Genomic DNA, 19,891 nt, shown 5'->3' on the forward strand with positions numbered 1-19,891 from the left:
GTTGCACTGTAATCCATATATATAAAAGAGTGGTGGCATCAGGGCAGCGGACAAAACAACAAAACTACAAGCCCCCCAACCTCGAAAACTGACAGCACAACCCCTCATCCATGCCTCTAGGTTGATACAACAAAAAGAAAAGAAAAATAAAGTCCTAATTAAAGGGAGAGGAATAATTGTTTTTATCCAATTGCTGCCAGTTAGAAGGCTAAGCTCCGCTCACTTGGTCTCCTAGCAACCTACTCAGCCCAGGGGACAGGCACAGTTAGGCCTCACTTAGGCCTCTTCCACAGATTATCAGATTTTAACTAGATTATATGGCAGTGTAGACTCAAGGCCCTTCCACACAGCTATATAACCCATTTAGAATCTTATATTATCTGCTTTGAACTGGATTATCTTGACTCCACACTGCCATATAATCCACTTCAGTGTGCATACTAAACATAAAGACAACCATACAACAGACATACAATACCACCACTAACTCAACAATTTCTCACCAACACCACCAGACAATGCCACAGCAACGCGTGGCCGGGCACAGCTTATATATATATATACATATATACATATATATATATATATATATATATATATATATATATATATATACATATATATATATAATTATTATATCATTCTATTATTATTGTAATATATTATCATATTATTACTATTATATCATTATTCATGACTACATTGAAACTAGAATAGAGAGAAATCAGCATGGAAACTGCAAGAGGTTCCATAGATTGTTGTACATGGAAATAATGGTAGTAAATAGTTTTTGATTTATTAAATACAGTTATATATTACAATTATATATTTTTGGTATTTAAACTATATATATTGTGAAATTATGGTTTTTTTCTCGAAGTGACCACCACCCAAGTCATGCTAGGCCTTTTGGTGAATTTTGACACACCAAGCGCAAAAGCTTGACCATCATTGTCCTAGATGTTGCTTTTCCTCCACCACAGACACCCCAGTGTTTCTGACTCTCTCCATTGGCGTGGAATTTGCATGATCCCGCCCACTGCCACTCCCATAACCCTTTCCTACTCTTTCACACAGGAAACAGAGGAATTGATCAGCAACTGAACATACTAGAGAGGTTTGGGGAGAATTCACCATGATTTATAGGAGTTGTGGGTACTGGGATGTATGGTTCACCTGCAATCTAAGAGCACTCTGAAATTCACCAACAATAGACCTGATATTAACTTAGCACACAGAACCCCCATGAGCAACAAAAATACTACAGGTCTTTGGAGGGATAATAAATCCTATAAAGAGTTGTAGTTCACCTATATTTTAACTAAGTGTCTCATGCGGCCCGCCCTGTTATATTGTTTTTTTTTGATTTTGTGTTGCACTGTACATGATTATTTATTGTATTGTTTAATTCTATTATGATATGTTGTGTTTATATTTTGCTATATTGTACTGTTCTGGGCATGGCCCCATGTAAGCCGCCCCGAGTCCCCGTTGGGGAGATGGTGGCGGGGTATAAATAAAGTTTTATTATTATTATTATTATTATTATTATTATTATTATTATTATTATTATTATTATATCCAGAGCACATTATGAACCTGAACAATGATGGATTTGGACCAAACTTGACAAGCATACCCGATGTGCCCAAAGTTGAATACTGGTGGGTTTTGAGGGGTATTGGCCTGGACATTTTGGAATTGTAGGTATTGGGATGCATAGTTCTCCTGCAATCAATGAGCATTCTGAACGCCACCAAAGATGGAATTGGACCACGCTTGGCACACAGAGCCCCCATGACCAAGAAAAAATACTGGAGGTCTTTGGGGTAAATTCACCTTGGTTTGGGGGAGTTGTAGTTCACCTACATCCAAAGAGCACCGTGAACCCAAACACCGATGGATCAGGGACAAACGTGGCACACAGATCTGATATGCTGAAATATGATTACTGGAGGGCTTTGGGGGGAACTGACCTTCCTTTCTGGGAGTTGTAGTTCACCCACAACCAGGGAAACTATAACTTCCACCGATGATGGACCTGGTCCAGACTTGGCAAACAGAACCTTCATGAATAACTCAACGTATTGGAGGGGTTGGAGGGGACTGACTCACCATAGTGGGAGTTGTAGTTTACCCTACAGCTAGAGAGCACACTGAACCCCACGTTGATCCTCAAAGCAGTTATCCTACATGGTTATATTCACACAAAAACCACTTCTCAAAATAACATACATCTATATATATAAGAGTGATGGCATCACGGCGACCCACAAAACAACAAAACTACAGGCCCCCCAACCTCGAAATTTGACAACACAACCCATCATCCACGCCTCTAGGTTGATACAACAAAAAGAAAAGAAAAATAAAGTCCTAATTAGAGAGAGAGGAATAATTGCTTTTATCCCATTGCTGCCAGTTAGAAGGCTAAGCTCCTCCAACTTGGTCTCCTAGCAACCCAATAAAAATAATAAAAAACACTGAAAAATAATAAAAAACACTAAAAATTAATACAATAAAATACCATAATAACAAAAAATAACTAAAAATTATACAATAAAATAATAAAATATAATAAATAAAAAGATAACTTACAATAAAATTAATTTAAAAATACAAATAACGTCAAATAAAAATTACACAACAATTTTTAACCAATACCATCACCACTTTGCCACAGCAATGCATGGCCGGGCACAGCTAGTTGTTTTATATACTCTGTTTTATACTTGGTTGTAAGCTGCCCTGAGTCCCCCCTCGAGGGTGAGAAGGGCACGATAGAAATGTTGTAATAATAAATAAAAAATAAATAAAAAACAGAGATAAGGAAATAAGGTATAGAACCCAAAAAGTCAGCAATCAATTGTCTATGGTAAATGTAAAAGCAAGACAGTCCAAAGATAGTCCCAACATACAAAGGCAGCTTAAATCCATAAGCAAGACTTGAACAAGAACACAAAACAAGAACAGTAAGAACTTCCAGAATGCTTGAATCCCAAAACCAAGACTTGAAACAGGAACTAGAAAACCAGGCCTAGCCATACTTGAAAGCCACGTTGCCTGAACTGAAATCAGAGTGTCCATTAACTCCTAATAAACAGACATGAAAGCATATCTGCCTTGAAATTTCTGCTTCCCACGAAACCATGTTGATCTACGAAGGTGGCTATCTGCTCTAATCTGCAAATGTGCCTCCTTGCTGAGGTCAGTATCACCAGGTGCTTTCCCAGGAGAGTTTCTCATCAATTTGTCTTCGCTAGACTCCTTATCTAGAGAAGATGATTCCAACTCCTGTGCCTTTCCTTGAGGTTCTGAAGCAATTACATTCTCAGGCCCTGCATCTGTGCCTGCATCTCTATCTGACATGGTTTCACTTTCCCAGCCTGCATCAGAAGGGATCCCAGGAAAGCCTGACTCTAAGTCATCAGGGAACCCATCAGCCCTCGGCTGTTGTGACTGTTGCTGAGCTACAACACCCTGATTTAGATGATTGAGCAAAGTCCAGAAACTACAGATAAGGCAAACACCTTTACAATGAAAAGGGGGAAAGATACACACAAAACTGGAAAACTGAATGTTGAGCTTTCTAGTGTACCAGTATGCATCACCTAAAAGCAAATAAAGCCCATGCTTTGAAATGTGCATTTGTGCTTTAATGGATTAGTTGACAAACTAAGATTAATTGATCGAGGTTTGATAACCCTAGGATGAAAAGATAATCTAGTCATGACTTTTTATTCTTCTGGACAGACTTCTTGGAAACCTGTCATCATTTGTAAATGTTTAGAAAAAAAGAATACATTGATTAGGAACCAGATGTAGGAATCAGATCCTTGGAGCAGATCCATGTCACTTCAGTTAGTCATGTCTTACTTGTCCCACTGAAATCAGTGAATATTCAGTATGACTAAGGGTTCATCTACATTGTTGAATGAATGCAATTTGATGTCACTTTACCTACCATGGCTCAGTACTATCGAATTCTGGGAGTTGCAGTTTCACAAGATTTTTAACCTCCTCTGTCAAAGAGTCTGGGGCTTCACTAAACTGGGACTCCTGGGATTTCATAGCCTTGAGATGGAGCAATTAAAGTGGTGCCAAACTGCATTAATTCTACACTGTAGATGTACCCTTTGTCTTGGTTAACTTTTAATCTAGTCTGGGTCAACCCCCGTTTGTTCAGAATATGCAGCGGGATGTAATATGAGGGCTGGATGAGGCAAACACAGGTTCAGAGCCCTTTTCTGTTATGAAAACAACCACATGGACCTTAAAAAAATTCTTCATTGTAACTATGCAACCTCAAAGAGTGGAAAGGAAAATCATCCCCACTGAAGACTGCCTGGAATTACTATGCCAAGAAAGACATAGTGGATTCAGTTGAGCTACAGTGGCATTATTTTTGGCTATTGATGCTTTTTTTCCTGTGGGTGCAGAAATAATAATAATAATAATAATAATAATAATAATAATAATAATAATAATAATAATAATAATAATAATAATAATTTTTAATTACCTACCCCTTTTTTTGGCTCAAGGTGGGGCACAACATAGTAAATCACATATTAAAACTGGGAAGGTTTGCTGAAAGAGATAGGTGTTATGATAGGAAAGGTGCTACGGTAATGAGATGAAAACAAAGCTGCTATGAGAGAGTACCAACGTTGTTTGATAAGTTGCTCTGTCACCTGTAATCATCATGTTGCAGTTGTGTTTGGGCAACCTTGTGTGATGAAGTCCTAGGACTCTGGGAGACCAGGTTTCAAATCTCTGCTTGCCTGCACTGTCTGACCTTGGACAAGTCACACTCTCGCATCCACACAGGAAGGAATAACAAAACTTGCCAATTGGTTTGGCATTGGGTTGCAATTATATTGAAAACAACTTGAAGGCATACAACCATACTACCTCCCTCAAATGTATTTCGAGTCCTCACCTTTAAAGCGTGATTCAAAGGTGGGTTTTGTTTATCTACAGTAATTTCTGATGAGGTTTTGATGTTTAAAAGAGGGTCCCTGCTACCTATTTCAATTGTGGATTGCTGCCCCTGGGGGCATCAAGAAAAGGAAAATCTCTCTTTTTTGCCAAAAAAAATATAAATAGGCAAAATACTGGTATTGGGAAATGGTGCTAGGGAGGGAGAGGAGGGCAAAATAGACCAGCTCCAGGGATGAACTTTGCCCACCCCTGGTTTCCAGCATGTGGAGGTCTGAGGCACCATTTTTGAAAATGAGTGTGACAATTGGGCTACCAGAATGGATCCAATAATACAAGAAGAGGAGCAAGTGTCCCAAATTTGATTTTCTACTAAGTTGCTTTTCAGATTGGACAAATGATAAGAATAACTCACCATTATACTGTGGATGCAGGGATAAAAATAGAATGTGAAAATCTAAATATGTAGTGGATAACACTTAGGAAAATTTAAGCATGGACACTTCATCAGTCTAATATGAAATCCTTTTCGAAATAACACTATCAGAATATGCAATAAATCGAGACATCAGTGTCTATTGATGCCATCACTATTGATCCCAATTATGCATCATCCTTCATTTTATCATGAAGGCAAATTTAACTTATTAAATTTGGAAATAAATGAATGTTATAGGCTATTAGGTTTCTATACCAAAGCTGCACATAAATCTGGAAAGCAAATCCAACATCAATTAGTGGCAAAGAAACTGATGTTGATCCAAATACACCAGGTGCTCCACTTTATCTTCAGATCAGATATGAACAGTTGTGTGATGTCTGTTATGCAAATATGAAATATTGATACAAAGTTCCCAGCAAACATTAAAGGTTTAGTGTAAAAAATCCATAATCTATTGATTGACTCAACATACTCAGACCCTGGGATACCAATCTGCCTATACATATGGACAATGTTTAATAGAAAACACTATGGAAAAGCCTTCCAACCAAATTTGTATTTTTACACATCAGAAAACATGCTTTAAAATAAAGCATGTAAAAATGTAATAATAATAATAATGATAATTTTATTTTTATACCTCACCACCATCTCCCCAGAGGTACTCGGGGTTGCTCACAAATATAAAACCAGCTTACAAAGTATCAAATACCAAAAACACACAAATAAGATTAAAAGGCATAAAATAAAATCACAGTCATTATAAAACACATGATAAACACAGCAATAAAATCATACAATGGATTGGGCAAAGTGCACTGAGTGAAACTTGTAAACATGAAGGATGTTAAGGTGCTATGAGATCATGTATCGAAAAATATTCATCTAACAAATGCTGAAGGAACTGTAGGAAACTGAGCACATATTTCCACGTATCGTAGGAGTGTCCCAGTATTTCTGAATTTTGGAAAAGTTTTAAAATTTATTTAATTATTTGCCATATTTATATTCCACCCTTCTAAACCCCGAAAGGGTCCCAAGACGGCTTTATACATAGGCAACTATTTGATGCCTTAAAAACAATATACAATTAAAATAAACATTTTAAAATTGAATTTAAAACACATTAAAACATTTTAAACATTACATTCACTATTAAAACCATGCTACCTGCAATTGTAATTCGAGCCATTTCAGTAGTCATTGCACATAATTCCACATCCATCTTGCACTGCAATTTATCTCTGAAAACTTGGTCCCAAAGCCACATTTTCACTCTCTTTTGGTAGATCATGAGGGAGGGGGCTGATCTAATATCATTGGGGAGGGAATTCCACAGCCGAGGGGGCCCATTGAAAAAGCCCCGTCTCTCATCCTTTTCAGTTGCTCCTGCAAAGGAGGTGGGACTGAGTGCATGCCCTCCTCTGATGATCTTAAACTCTGAGATAGTTTATAGGGGAAGGTGCATTCCATGGCCTGAACCATTTAGGGCTTTATAAGCTAAAGCCAACACTTTGAATTGTGCTTGGAAGCAGATTGGCAGCCAGTGGAGCTGACATAACAGGGGAGTTGTGTGCTCCCTGTATGCTGCCCCAGTTAGAAATCTGGCTGCCGCCCATTGGATCATTTGAAGCTTCCGAACAGTCTTCAAAGGCAGCCCCATTTGGAGCGCGTTGCAGTAGTCTATTTGGGGTGTAACCAGAGCGTGGACTATTGTGGCCAATTCAAATTACAAACCTGTTGACTCCAAAATAGGACTCCTCCCCATATTTTGTGACAACTGTGAGCATTAAATAAAAATAATTGATTGCACTTTTTGTTTTGGTGTGCGATTAGTAGTAGCTCAGAAGCAGCAAAACTGGAGCACCCTTCCTAGTATAATATAAACCTAGTATTTAAAAATGCAAATGGCACTTATAGAAAAGTTTACATCTATTTTATGAGGTATTAGGAATGAACAATCAGAATCAAGATTCTTTTCTATGTGATTTCCCTTTATGAATTTCATCAGTGATAAGTATACCTGCTTCATTATTACATCTGGACCTCTGCAGAATTGCTGTAGTTGAATGTTAAATTTATTTTTCTTCTTCATGGTGTGAACCAAAGATTCCATATGAACACAAAAAAAACATGTTGGAGTAAGTAATATGTGTTTCCTGGTGTGTTTGTTGTTTGTTTTCTTAAACATATATAAACTAGATCGCTATGTCATTTTGTTTATAAATTGGTATTTTTTAAAAGGGAGAAAAGAATGTAATTGTTGCAATCAATTGTGTTAAGTATATCCTGTGGAGTTCATTGCATAGAATTATTTATGCTTTTATAAAATACTTCCTTTGTCTCCTTGGTCTTATGTACATGCATTTTATGGTATTGTATTTCAACTTTTGTTCCACTGGGCTTGGTCCCCATGTAAGCCGCCCCGAGTCCCTTCAGGGAGATGGGGCAGGATATAAGAATAAAGTTATGATTATTATTAAAGTTATTAAAAGGGAAGTATACGACGTTTGTAGCAAGCTTCATAAAAAGAATGACTTTAAAACAAATGTATCCACCCAAAGACAATATTGCTCAACTGTATATACAACACACACTTAACCTGTTTAATATTTTTTGCACTCATGTTTAGCTCACATTAATCCCTTTACTGATTCAACTTCATACTGCTATGCGCAGATATAGGGAAAGTGCTGGAATTAATGCTACACACAGCTCTTTCCCCATTATTCAAATCAACTTCATCTATGTCTAGATGAAGCTATCTCCTCTGAAGATTCAAATAAATAAAATGTGTGCATGTGTTTCCAAAAGGAGGTAGATTCTATTCCCTTTTAATTACTAAGATAACATCAACAAAAGCTTTATAACATCCTTATATATTTAACAAGATTACTCTTTTAAAACCAGTAATGTCCCCAAAATCCTCACTATTGTTTTAATTGGAGGAAAGGAGTTAGGAGTTTTGCCAGGAACAACACACATTTTGATCATCCATAACTCAACACTCCATTTGTGCCCTTTCACACTTCAAGCATCTGAAGGTAGGCTCTACTTCCTAAAAGCCTAGGACCTAGGCTATAATACAGGCATGAGCAAACTTCAGCCCTCCAGGTGTTTTGGACTTCAACTTCCACAATCCCTAACAGCCTACTGGATGTTAACAATTGTGGGAGTTGAAATCCAAAACACCTGGAGGGCATGTGTTTGTCCATGCCTACTATAATAAGTTTACTTCTCTTGAAGGGGCCATATCACTGTGCGTTGTCATTATATTGTTGCTGCACACATTAATATGCTTATCCATCTGGAAACTGTATCTTTTGAGTATAGTTTAGATCCCTTCTCAATTTAATTTTTAATTTTATATTATATTCATGACTGGTCTCCTCCTGCGAATTACGAAAATACTTCAGAGGGTGTTGATAACCGCATGTCTGCTTTATGATTAATATGTGTATGTACAGCATGATAATTTGTCACACAAACACTCAGTGTGTGATGACTTGTCACAGAATGTGTAAATGGGTTCCATTGAGAAATATTTACACATGGGTTGTTGTCTGCTGAATTGCCTATCTTGTATTATGAAAGGCCTGTCCATGGTGATGACTGATGCGATATGTGGAGATCATCGCTTTGCCACAGTCATGTTGTACTCTTTTATGTGATGCTGAGTATGCTTGCATGCTCCCTCGGAAGTTTGTGTATATGAAACAGCAGCCGATAAATATTTTAACAACAACAACCGCTTTGGCTTTCATCTCCCTCATCAGGGAAAGAAAAATGGGATCTCTTTGTGAGGTTCTAAACAGGTAGATGTAGAAAAAGTGCAAATGAATAGTGCTTACTCTTTGCATATTTGTATGTAGTTACAATTCAAGGGAAAGCTCTGACTTCCTGGAATTTTGCAGGCTATGGGATTTGTTGAGCTATCTATAATTCAGTGCACTTCCAGCATTAGGATTGATTGCCTGAATCATTGCCTCTTTCCTGTCTAGGTCTTCACACAGGCAGGTTTGCTTTGTTGACCTGCAATCTTTGCTATCCTGTTTTAATTTGGCTTGACCTTGATTCCTTAGCAAGAGGAACTTCTGAAAGCAGTATCTTACATGTTAAATACTGGAGATTTTTGGTGTCCTTTGTAATAAGGCGTTAGTTTACTATGTCACAGAATGAATTCTTGGAAAGCAAGTGTGTGCAAAGTAAACCCATCATGTGAGAAATAGGAATATTTTGGCACCCTTACCTGGCCAATTCCAAATCCAGAATAATTTTCCTTTCTGGTTACACATTCAGAATGAAAGATGGTTCATATGCAAACAGATATGAACATGTTCCAGTAATTTGGGCGGCCACGGACCCTTCTCTAGAATCCCGTTGTGCAACAGCTTCCGGAGATGAAGCCAGTTGGGGAAAAGTAAATAAAATCTTGTCAACAGAATTTTGAAGTGGATGAGATTGTCTTAAATTGATTAAAATGTTCACAAACTCACAAAACCTGTCTAAGTCTTCAGTGCCTATGTAATGCTGAAAGTTAAACCTTCTGAATATTCAAGTAATGGCAAGAAACAGCAACACAGAGCCAAAGAGAATGCCTTGCACTGGACAGCTCCTGCAGGAATCCTTCAAGGAAAGTGACTTGCCTAAAGCTGTGTTGTCTTCTGTATCATTTCATACCTCAAACTACCAACTAAGACTCAACATTTTAACACAAGAAGACATTTATTAGACATCAAATCCTAATGACATAACAGCACTGAACATTTACATGAGCTTCTTCAGGGTCATATGTAAAAATAAGTCTATGAATGACATAAAAGCTTCTTACATTTCGTTGCTGTAGTGCTTTTCTTGTACATGTTGAAAAGTGATGGATGAAGAAAGGTGCCTTTTACCGAGCTACAACGCTTGTCCTTCTAACTCAGGGCTCTCTCCTTGACCAGCAGGCATTCTCTACAACATTACGCAATTGTTTTTCCTAGTCCTTGATCTAATTACCCTGCTTGTCTTCGATTTCAAGACGAAACTGAGACCTTCTCATTAAGCAGGGCAACCCATAGGAGTTAAGAGAGATGCTCTGCTCCACCAAAGAACTCTGGAAGATTGGACCTCCTTGTTAACCTCACTCTGAAAGTAGTCAATAGTGACCCCAAACCTCCAGCGACTACATGTTCCAAAAATGTCACCACATTTTCAAACATGTTTACCCCCTTTTTCATATGTTAAGGACTTTATTCTTATTAGGAAATGATAAATGTTCAATTAATTATCTCAACAGCTGAGATCTTAAGATATAAAGTCCTCAGTGTTGTGACACTTTGTGGTGGACAGCATTGTTACCTGGCTTGAGTCCAACACCTGTTTGATCTCATCCTAGGACCAGACTGTGATGTTTCTCTGTGTGTTACTCAAGAACTTCTGGCTTTGACTCCTGGTGATCTGACTTTTGACTCTGGTCTCTTTGTTTGTTTGAACTTCATGCTTCTGACTCTGAACCAGACTTTTGACTATTCTGCTGCTTTCTAAGGACTATTGGAATCAGAATTTCTGACCCTACGCCAGTGGTTTTCAACTTGTGGGTCCTCAGATGTTAAACTAGCTAGGATTTCTGGGAGTTGTAGGCCCAAACACCCGGGGACCCACAGGTTTAGAACTACTGCGCTAAACCTTGGTTATTTCAGTGAGTTTTATGAAATTTGATTTCTTGCAGCAGCTCTGTTTATGGCACCCTTTCCAAATGCCTGGAAGAAATAGATATTGTAGAACATTTTGATCAAAAAATCTCCATGTTTTGTCCTATATCATCTTTTCTACAAAGATGATAAACTTGACCAGATATGATGCAATTACTTGGCCAGCACTTTGAGGCAAAATGAGGCAAAGGCAGAAGAGAAACCTCAGCCATCTCTTCTAAGCACCCTACAGCCACTCATTTCTATTGGACCTGATCATGTCTTGCTTTGCATTTGCTAATATAGGAAGACGACAGAACTCTCACAATTTTTGGAGTAAAATTCAATGGACAGTTCATCCCACGGCTACATGGAGTGGGAAAAAGCATACATTATACTTCATCTAAGGTAGAAAATCCCACCCTCTATTCCAGTTAGTTGTGGCAATTGTGCAAATATGGCTAACAATACTGAATGGTGGCCATATTCCATGACATCTTTGGAATACAGTGGGCCTTTGGAATCCACTGAGTTTAGGTTCCAGTGCCCCCCAAGGATACTAAAATTTGTGGATGCTCAAGTCCCATTATATACAATGGTACAGTAAGATGATATTCCTTATATAAAATAGCTATATCAAAATGTGCTTTTTTAAAGAACTGAGTCTTTGTCTGTGAGGTTATTCTTGCATATTTAAGCCTTAAAAGGGGAGAGAGAGGTGTGTTTTTTATGCAGAAGTGACTAGTGTATGATGAAATACTGTATTTTCTTTCCTGAAGAGCAATTGATTAGACAGAACCATTCTGCCATTGGGGTTAGAAAGTGTTGTCCACAGCCAGTCCTCAAACAACCCACAGAAATATACGACTAGAAGGTAAGCAAGAGAAAGGAACATTCAAACTGACCTAACACTCTAGCCCATGCAATGGGAGAAATTTTCCTAAATTAAATCCATATTGTCATGTGCCATGAGCAAAGGACATCAAAGGCCAGAAAGTATCATGTCAGTGAAGCCTATGAGTCAAGGAACGGATTTTAGTAAGATGAACCCACAGACAAAGTAATACTTGACAAATGCTGACTCTGCTAAGCAATCCTTTCTCATCACTGTATTTGTTGACATCCGGTCTGTGCCTTGAACACATAAAGCAATGAGAAAAAGGAGAAGGAGACTATGGACATCTGCCAAGCCTCTCTCTCCCTTGCTAAGGCTTAACTTAAATATGCAAGAATAACCTCACAGACAAAGACTCAGTTCTTAAAAGAAGCTGCTTGGTTGCTGCTCTCATTGGGATAAGGAAATATTCACTGTATTTATTTTACTGCTTTTGTTCCCTTACCCTAGGGCCAGGAATGTGTGGCTTAATCTCTGCATAGATGCTCCCTTGATACCATCTTGAGTAGACATCTTAAAGATGACACTGAATATCTTCACTTTCACTGAATATTTTTTTAAACCATCTTTGTCTGATGAAGAAGGTGGTAGGGTTCGAAAGTTACAGTGTGAAATATCTTGCGCCACAAGATATATCTCTGCTTTCTCCCCACTCTGTACCTAGTTATGTGTCCATAGCATTATGCTTTATCAGCAGAAACTAGGTGGGGAGAAAGAGAGAGGAGGGGAAAGGGATGGTTGAAATTATCACTGCAAAACTCATGGATATGAAGGGTCAAATTTAATGAAGGCTAAATTCCCTGGGTTGCCTGGGGAATTCTGAGAGTTCTGGAAAAAATATATTTGTTTTTCAATAGTGACCCATTCAGTGTACAACTCAATTTGTATGTTCACAATCCAAGGAAGAGTTCTTGCTGCCTGGCATTTCTCAGGCTATGGAATTTATTTGGCTATCTATAATTCAGTAAATCTTCCAAACAAGCTCTACACCATTCCACTACATTATTTACAGATGGGATTTTCTATTGTGGCCCACTTTTCCAAATGTCTCATCTTATATTGCCATCAGTTTATAGGGACATTAGTTTTTTACAAAAGGAAGAGGTAAAGCTGACCTAGCTAGATGTCTATTAAATTCATTGTCCATCCTTGAGCGTGTGCATGTGTGTTAGCCAGTGGATTTCATTCACAGAGCAGGATAAATATTTAAGCCTTTCCGCTCAAACCTATGGGTCTTCATGCACACCCAATTTTCTACACCGTTTTTACAGACAGTGCAAATTACATATGAGAAACATGCTGTTTATTTATTGTGTCAGAAGCGAAATGAGGGGTAAAAGTTGTAATGTATTTGAAAACACAAAGTTAAAAACACTTGGCATTATACTAAATGTCCTTTGACCAGTAGCAGGCCACTTGGAATGCCTCTGTAAGAAGGTCCTTCTGTGCATGTGGCAGGGCTCAGACCGCATTGTAGTAAGTGGTTTGTGGTTTGGTCTTCTCCACACTCACATGTTGTGGACTCCACTTTGTGAACTCATTTCTTTAGGTTGGCTTTGCATCTCATGGTGCCAGAGTGCAGTCTGTTCAGCGCCTTCCAAGTCACCCAGTCTTCTGTGTGCCCAGGAGGGAGTCTCTCATCTGGTGCCAGCCACTGGTTGAGATTCTGGGTTTTAGCCTGCCACTTCTGGACTTGCTGAGGTGTTTCTGCGAGAATCTCTGTAGATCTTTAAAAAACTATTTCTTGATTTAAATCATTGGCGTGCTGACTGATACCTGAACAGTGGGTGGGCCAGAGATGTCAATGCCTTGGTCCTTTCATTGCTGGCTGCTACTTCCTGGCGGATGTCAGGTGGTGCAATGCTGGCTAAACAGTATAATTTATCCCGTTGAATCATAGAATCATAGAATAGTAGAGTTGGAAGAGACCTCATGGGCCATCCAGTCCAACCCCCTGCCATGAAGCAGGAAATCGCATTCAAAGCACTCCCGACTGATGGCCATCCAGCCTCTGCTTAAAAGCCTCCAAAGAAGGAGCCTCCACCACAGTCCAAGGCAGAGAGTTCCACTGCTGAACAGCTCTCACAGTGAGGAAGTTCTTCCTGATGTTCAGGTGGAATCTCCTTTCCTGTAGTTTGAAGCCATTGTTCCGCGTCCTAGTCTCCAGGGCAGCAGAAAACAAGCTTGCTCCCTCCTCCCTATGACTTCCCCTCACATATTTGTACATGGCTATCATGTCTCCTCTTAGCCTTCTCTTCTGCAGGTTAAACATGCCCAGTTCTTTAAGCCTCTCCTCATAGGGCTTGTTCTCCAGACCTTTGATCATTTTAGTTGCCCTCCTCTGGACGCATTCCAGCTTGTCAACATCTCCCTTCAACTGTGGTGCCCAGAATTGGACGCAGTATTCCAGGTGTGGTCTGACCAAGGCAGAATAGAGGGGGAGCAGGACTTCCCTGGATCTAGATACTATTCCCCTATTGATGCAGGCCAGAATCCCATTGGCTTTCTTAGCAGCCACATCACATTGCTGGCTCATGTTTAACTTGTTGTCCATGAAGACTCCAAGGTCTTTTTCACATGTACTGCTGTCTAGCCAGGCGTCCCCCATTCTGTATCTTTGATTTCCATTTTTTCTGCCGAAGTGAAGTATCTTGCATTTGTCCCTGTTGAACTTCATTTTGTTAGTTTCGGCCCATCTCTCTAGTCTGTCAAGATCGTTTTGAATTCTGCTCCTGTCTTCTGGAGTGTTAGCTATCCCTCCCAGTTTGGTGTCATCTGCAAACTTGATGATTGTGCCTTCTAACCCTTCGTCTAAGTCGTTAATAAAGATGTTGAACAGAACCGGGCCCAGGACGGAGCCCTGCGGCACTCCACTCGTGACTTCTTTCCAAGATGAAGACGACGCATTGGTGAGCACCCTTTGGGTTCGTTCGCTTAGCCAATTACAGATCCACCTAACCGTAGTTTTGTCTAGCCCACATTTTACTAGTTTGTTTGCCAGAAGGTTGTGGGGGACTTTGTCGAAGGCCTTACTGAAATCTAGGTACGCTACATCCACGGCATTCCCTGTATCGACCCAACTCGTAACTCTATCGAAAAAAGAGATCAGATTAGTCTGGCATGACTTGTTTTTGGTAAATCCATGTTGACTATTAGCAATAACTGCATTTGTTTCTAAGTGTTTGCAGACCACTTCCTTAATGATCTTTTCCAGAATCTTGCCTGGTATCGATGTGAGGCTAACCGGACGGTAATTGTTTGGGTCGTTCTTTTTCCCCTTCTTGAAGATAGGGACCACATTTGCCCTCCTCCAATCTTCCGAGACTTCTCCTGTTCTCCAAGAACTCTTGAAGATAATTGTCAGTGGTTCTGAAATAACCTCAGCTAGTTCCTTCAATACTCTTGGATGTAGCTGATCTGGCTCTGGGGACTTGAATTCGTTTAGAGCGGCCAGGTGTTCCTGGACAACTTGACTCCCTATTTTGGGTTGGATTTCCCCAAATCCTTCGTCCATTTCATGTTGGTGAGGTTGAAGATGGCTTTCTTTTTGTGAGAAGACCGAGGCAAAGAAGGCATTAAGCAGTTCTGCCTTTTCCCTGTCCCCCGTCGCCATCACCCCATCTTCTCCTTGCAGAGGCCCTATCGCCTCCTTTTTCTTCCTTTTTCTACCAACGTAAGCAAAAAAGCCTTTTTTGTTGTTTTTAATGTCCCTGGCAAGCCTGAGCTCATTTTGCGCTTTAGCCTTGCAAACCTTTTCCCTACAGGAGTTGGCTATACGTTTGAATTCTTCTTTGGTGATTTCTCCCCTTTTCTGTGATGTGGGATAATGCAGCATGTCTCATCAAGAGCTACATCCACTTTTTAAATGTCGTGAGATGTATTCGACACTGGGCATGCATATACAGCAGCAGAGTAGGAAAGAGCAAGGGCTCAGTAAGAGCACCTAAAGCTTCGGAGAACCCTGCTTGGACGGTGATGGCACTGCCCAAGAAACACACTAAGAGATTGTCACTTTGGACAAGATATGCTTGCATGTATGGAAAATTCCGAATATTGTAATTTTAAGTATTTATTCTGGGATGAATCCTATTGCATTCAGTGGATATTGCTCTGTAGTATTTATGCATCAAACCACAGCATCTGTATTACAACCTTTTCTAAAACTCCTTCTTTTTTCCTTCCTACCACCATTTAGATTATAAATTCCTTCAGGCAGAGGAAGTTCTCTTCATGTTCTTAGTTGTGTGTGTGTGTATACATATGCTTAGATTACATTGTAAACATCACTTACATAGTTTAGGTGGATTAATGTGCATGTGTTGAAATAGATGAAGAAATAGAAAAACATGCATTTAAATGATACTTCTTATGCCTGTGATCCATTAGTCTCTTTTTAAGGGTAATTTTTGGGGTGCTGGTCAAGGAAACTAACATTTCAATGGATTTTGGATCTTACACAAGCACATCATTACAGCCCTACTATCTCTGTGTGCTGGCATGTACATTGTGATCCTTACCCACCATCTGCCCCACATTCTCACCTTCTCTGATGAGTACACCAATGAGCCTGCAGCAGAACTGGCTCAGTTTTGATATCATGCTTTTCAAATGGTTATGTGTCACCTTTATCCTGTGTTCCTTATCATTTCTTAAAAACATGGGTGTGCCAAAGCATTAGATTGTCCTGGTGTATGACCTGTATGTAGGGCAAGAGGTTACCATGAGGACAACATTATGAGAAACAGAATGGAGTCCAATTGGTAAAGGAGTCAGTCAAGACTGTTTAATTTATATGCTGAACACATCATATGCAAAGCAAGATTAGACATGGAGGAAGGAGGCATGCAAATTGGAGGAAGAAATTTGAGATATGTAGATGACACCATATTATTAGCAGAAAATAGAAAGGCTTGGAACAGTCACTGACAAAGTCAAGAAAGAATGTGCAAAGGGAGGTTTACAGCTGAACATTAAGAAAGCAACAATAAACACCACAGAGGACTTACATAATTTTAAAGTAAATGATGTAGACACTGGCTCAGTCGTTAATCAGAATTGAGATTGCTCTGTCATTAATCAGAATACAGGCATGCAGTCAACAAATCAGAAGAAAGCTAGGACTTGTAAGTGCAGCCATGAAAGTATTAGACAAAGGGTAAAAATATAAAGATGTATGATTAAATACTATAGTGCTATTGTATTTCCCATTTCTATGTATGGTTGTGAAAGCTGGAAAGTGAAGTTCAATAGGAAGAAAATGAATTCATTTGAAAAGTGGTGCTGGAGGAGACTTCTACAACAAGAACAACAACAACACTTTATTTATATTCCACCCTATTTCCAAGGGGACCCAGGGAGGATCACAGTAAATGGCAAACATGCACTGCCGTTTGGAGATAGGACAGAATAAGACAAACAGAAGGAGATATGTAATCTTGAAGTCCAGTTTTTTGGTGCCTTGGAGGTTGAGGTTATACTCAGATTCAGTCACGGGGGGTGTTGTTGCTTCATTCTCTGACGAAGAGCCATCAGGACTTCCTCTTCCTCTCGGTCACTGCATTTCTGGTCTTGTTATTTATGGTGTCGTAAAATACCTCCCCTGCAATTTGTGGTACCTAATTTCTCTATTTACAGCTTATAAACTGTTTTCAAACTGCTTAGGTAAACAATGAGCTGGGCTTGAGGTTGAGTGCTCAGCCCGACCCGGCTTTGAACTGGCCACCTTTCGGCTGGTAGATCTTATTACTGCTGGTGATTTACCAGCTGTGCTACAGTCCAGCCCTACAGATACTGAGTTCTACAGACACTGTGGACTGTTAAAAAGCTGTAATTCTCCCTATAATCAAGCCATAATTCTCCCTAGAAGCCAACATGACTAAACTGAGACAGTTGTACTTTGGACATATCATGAGAAGACATGACTCATTAGAAAAGACAATAATGCTTGCTAAGGTAGCAGGTAGAAGGAAAAAAGGAATCAAAGAAGCCATGGCCCTGAGTCTGCAAGCCCTGAGAATGATGGTAGATGACAAGAGAACATGGAGTCTCTCATTATGGAGTTGCCATAAGTCAATGTTGACTTGGCAGCAGTTAACAATATCAGCAAAGCCCTGAGATATCACCCCCCTCATAAGCAATGTGACAATGGGGAAAGTGATCAGAAAGTGATCAGAATGGGTAGCCAGGGACAAATATTGACGTGTGGAGAGAACATTCTTTAGCAGAGATGTATGACTGCAAGTGTGAGAAATTAAGTTTCACCCAACCTCACAAACACAACAGACAGTGCAAATGTAGGATGAAAACCAAACTCAGCAACAAGAGTATGTGTTTTTGAAGACTGAACAAAGTCACAGGAAATAAAGCAAGAATGGAAATCAGAGTGAAAATACTACTGTCCTGTCTGAGTACCATTGCATAGGTTTAAACGTACTCCCATTTTGTGACATGCATTTGTGTATAACAGAGATGGATAACTTGTGGCCCTTCAGATTTTATGAGTCTATACACCCCATCTGCCTTAGCCAGTATAGCCAACAATGAAGTGTGATGGGGCTAACAATTCAACAGCTTTGTGAGGGCAAATAGTTGTCTATTTTGGCATGTAGCATAAGCTTAAGCATGGTGGCAATGAATCACCATTACCAGGAATTGCCTAGTATCAGATAGATTCTACAGATCTGTATATCTTTCCAAATGGAAATATGATGTTCATTTGCTAGAGTGAGAATGGAGGCAATACACAGAGCCATGAAGTGTCTGGCTTTAGGAGTTGGGCCAGATGTTGGCCTTTCAACAAAGAAAATTCCTAGCATGACTTTCCCTCTATAAAACAATTACTGTTCCCTATAAAGCAACTACTGTACTAACATGACTGAAAACCGCTGATTCTATGCTCACAAGGAAAGCCCGTTTTGAATTTTAGCTACAGGATGCCTCATTGGATAGATTTCTCTCTCCCAATTGAAATATACAAAAGGGGGCTGAAGTTATTACATAGTAATGTGTGTGTGTGCGCATGTGTATGTGCACTGGTGTAAAAGCACAATGAGATCTACCCAGGTGGATTTATGAGTAGGCCAGACAAAAATGTTGAGTCAGTGCAGGCAAGGGGCAGGTGGCTGAAGCTTTTGAGGCTAGGAAACTGGGTTATTGCAAGATTTATGGGGGGAAAGTGGAGGGAAAAGCAAATGAGGCACAACATTGACTCCTGCAGGTGTGATCTGGGAAAAAACACATTAACAACATACTGGCAAGCAGATGCTATCTTCAAAGCTCCAAGCTCTGAGTATTAACTGATTACCAAACTCATTGGAGACCTATTCAGTAGTAGATGACTTAGACTCTATTTAACCTTTGTGTGGTAGTCATGTTTGCTGCCTTTACTCAGAAAATAAAATATATCAGGGAAACCTTGTAAATGGAAGGGTGAGTTTGAGTACTGTAGATCCTCATATATAAGTTGAGGACAGGTTTGGGGGCCCAAATTATGAGTTTTGATATGGATCATGGATATGTTGAGAGTAAAAGTTAGGGACAGGTCACAAACAAATATTTGCCTTTCCTTTTGAAAGTGCATAGAGAGAACATATCTAGGAAGAGATAAAGAGAAGGAGCAGATCTACTTATTCGGAGGTTTTCAATCCATACTAACAGGGATATGAATGAGGAAAAAGTGGGAATGGGGTCTGAAACAATGATGGGGGAGAAGATCAAAGAAAGCAATCTGCTTCTATTAGGGACAGAGAACAAACGCAGTAACAAGAGGAAGAGGTAAGAAGTCCCTCAAGCAGCCTTATCACATGGGACAAAAAATGTCCTAGAATGTTTCTGCCCCAGTTCACCCATGGAACCCCATGCCACCCATCAAATGAGGCTCCAGGGGTGAACTGGGGTGGCAATGTGGTGGTTTGCTGCCCCCAACAACACAGAAGCCTC

Source organism: Anolis carolinensis, chromosome 2 (assembly GCF_035594765.1).
Source record: "Anolis carolinensis isolate JA03-04 chromosome 2, rAnoCar3.1.pri, whole genome shotgun sequence".
Taxonomy (NCBI): Eukaryota; Metazoa; Chordata; class Lepidosauria; order Squamata; family Dactyloidae; genus Anolis; species Anolis carolinensis.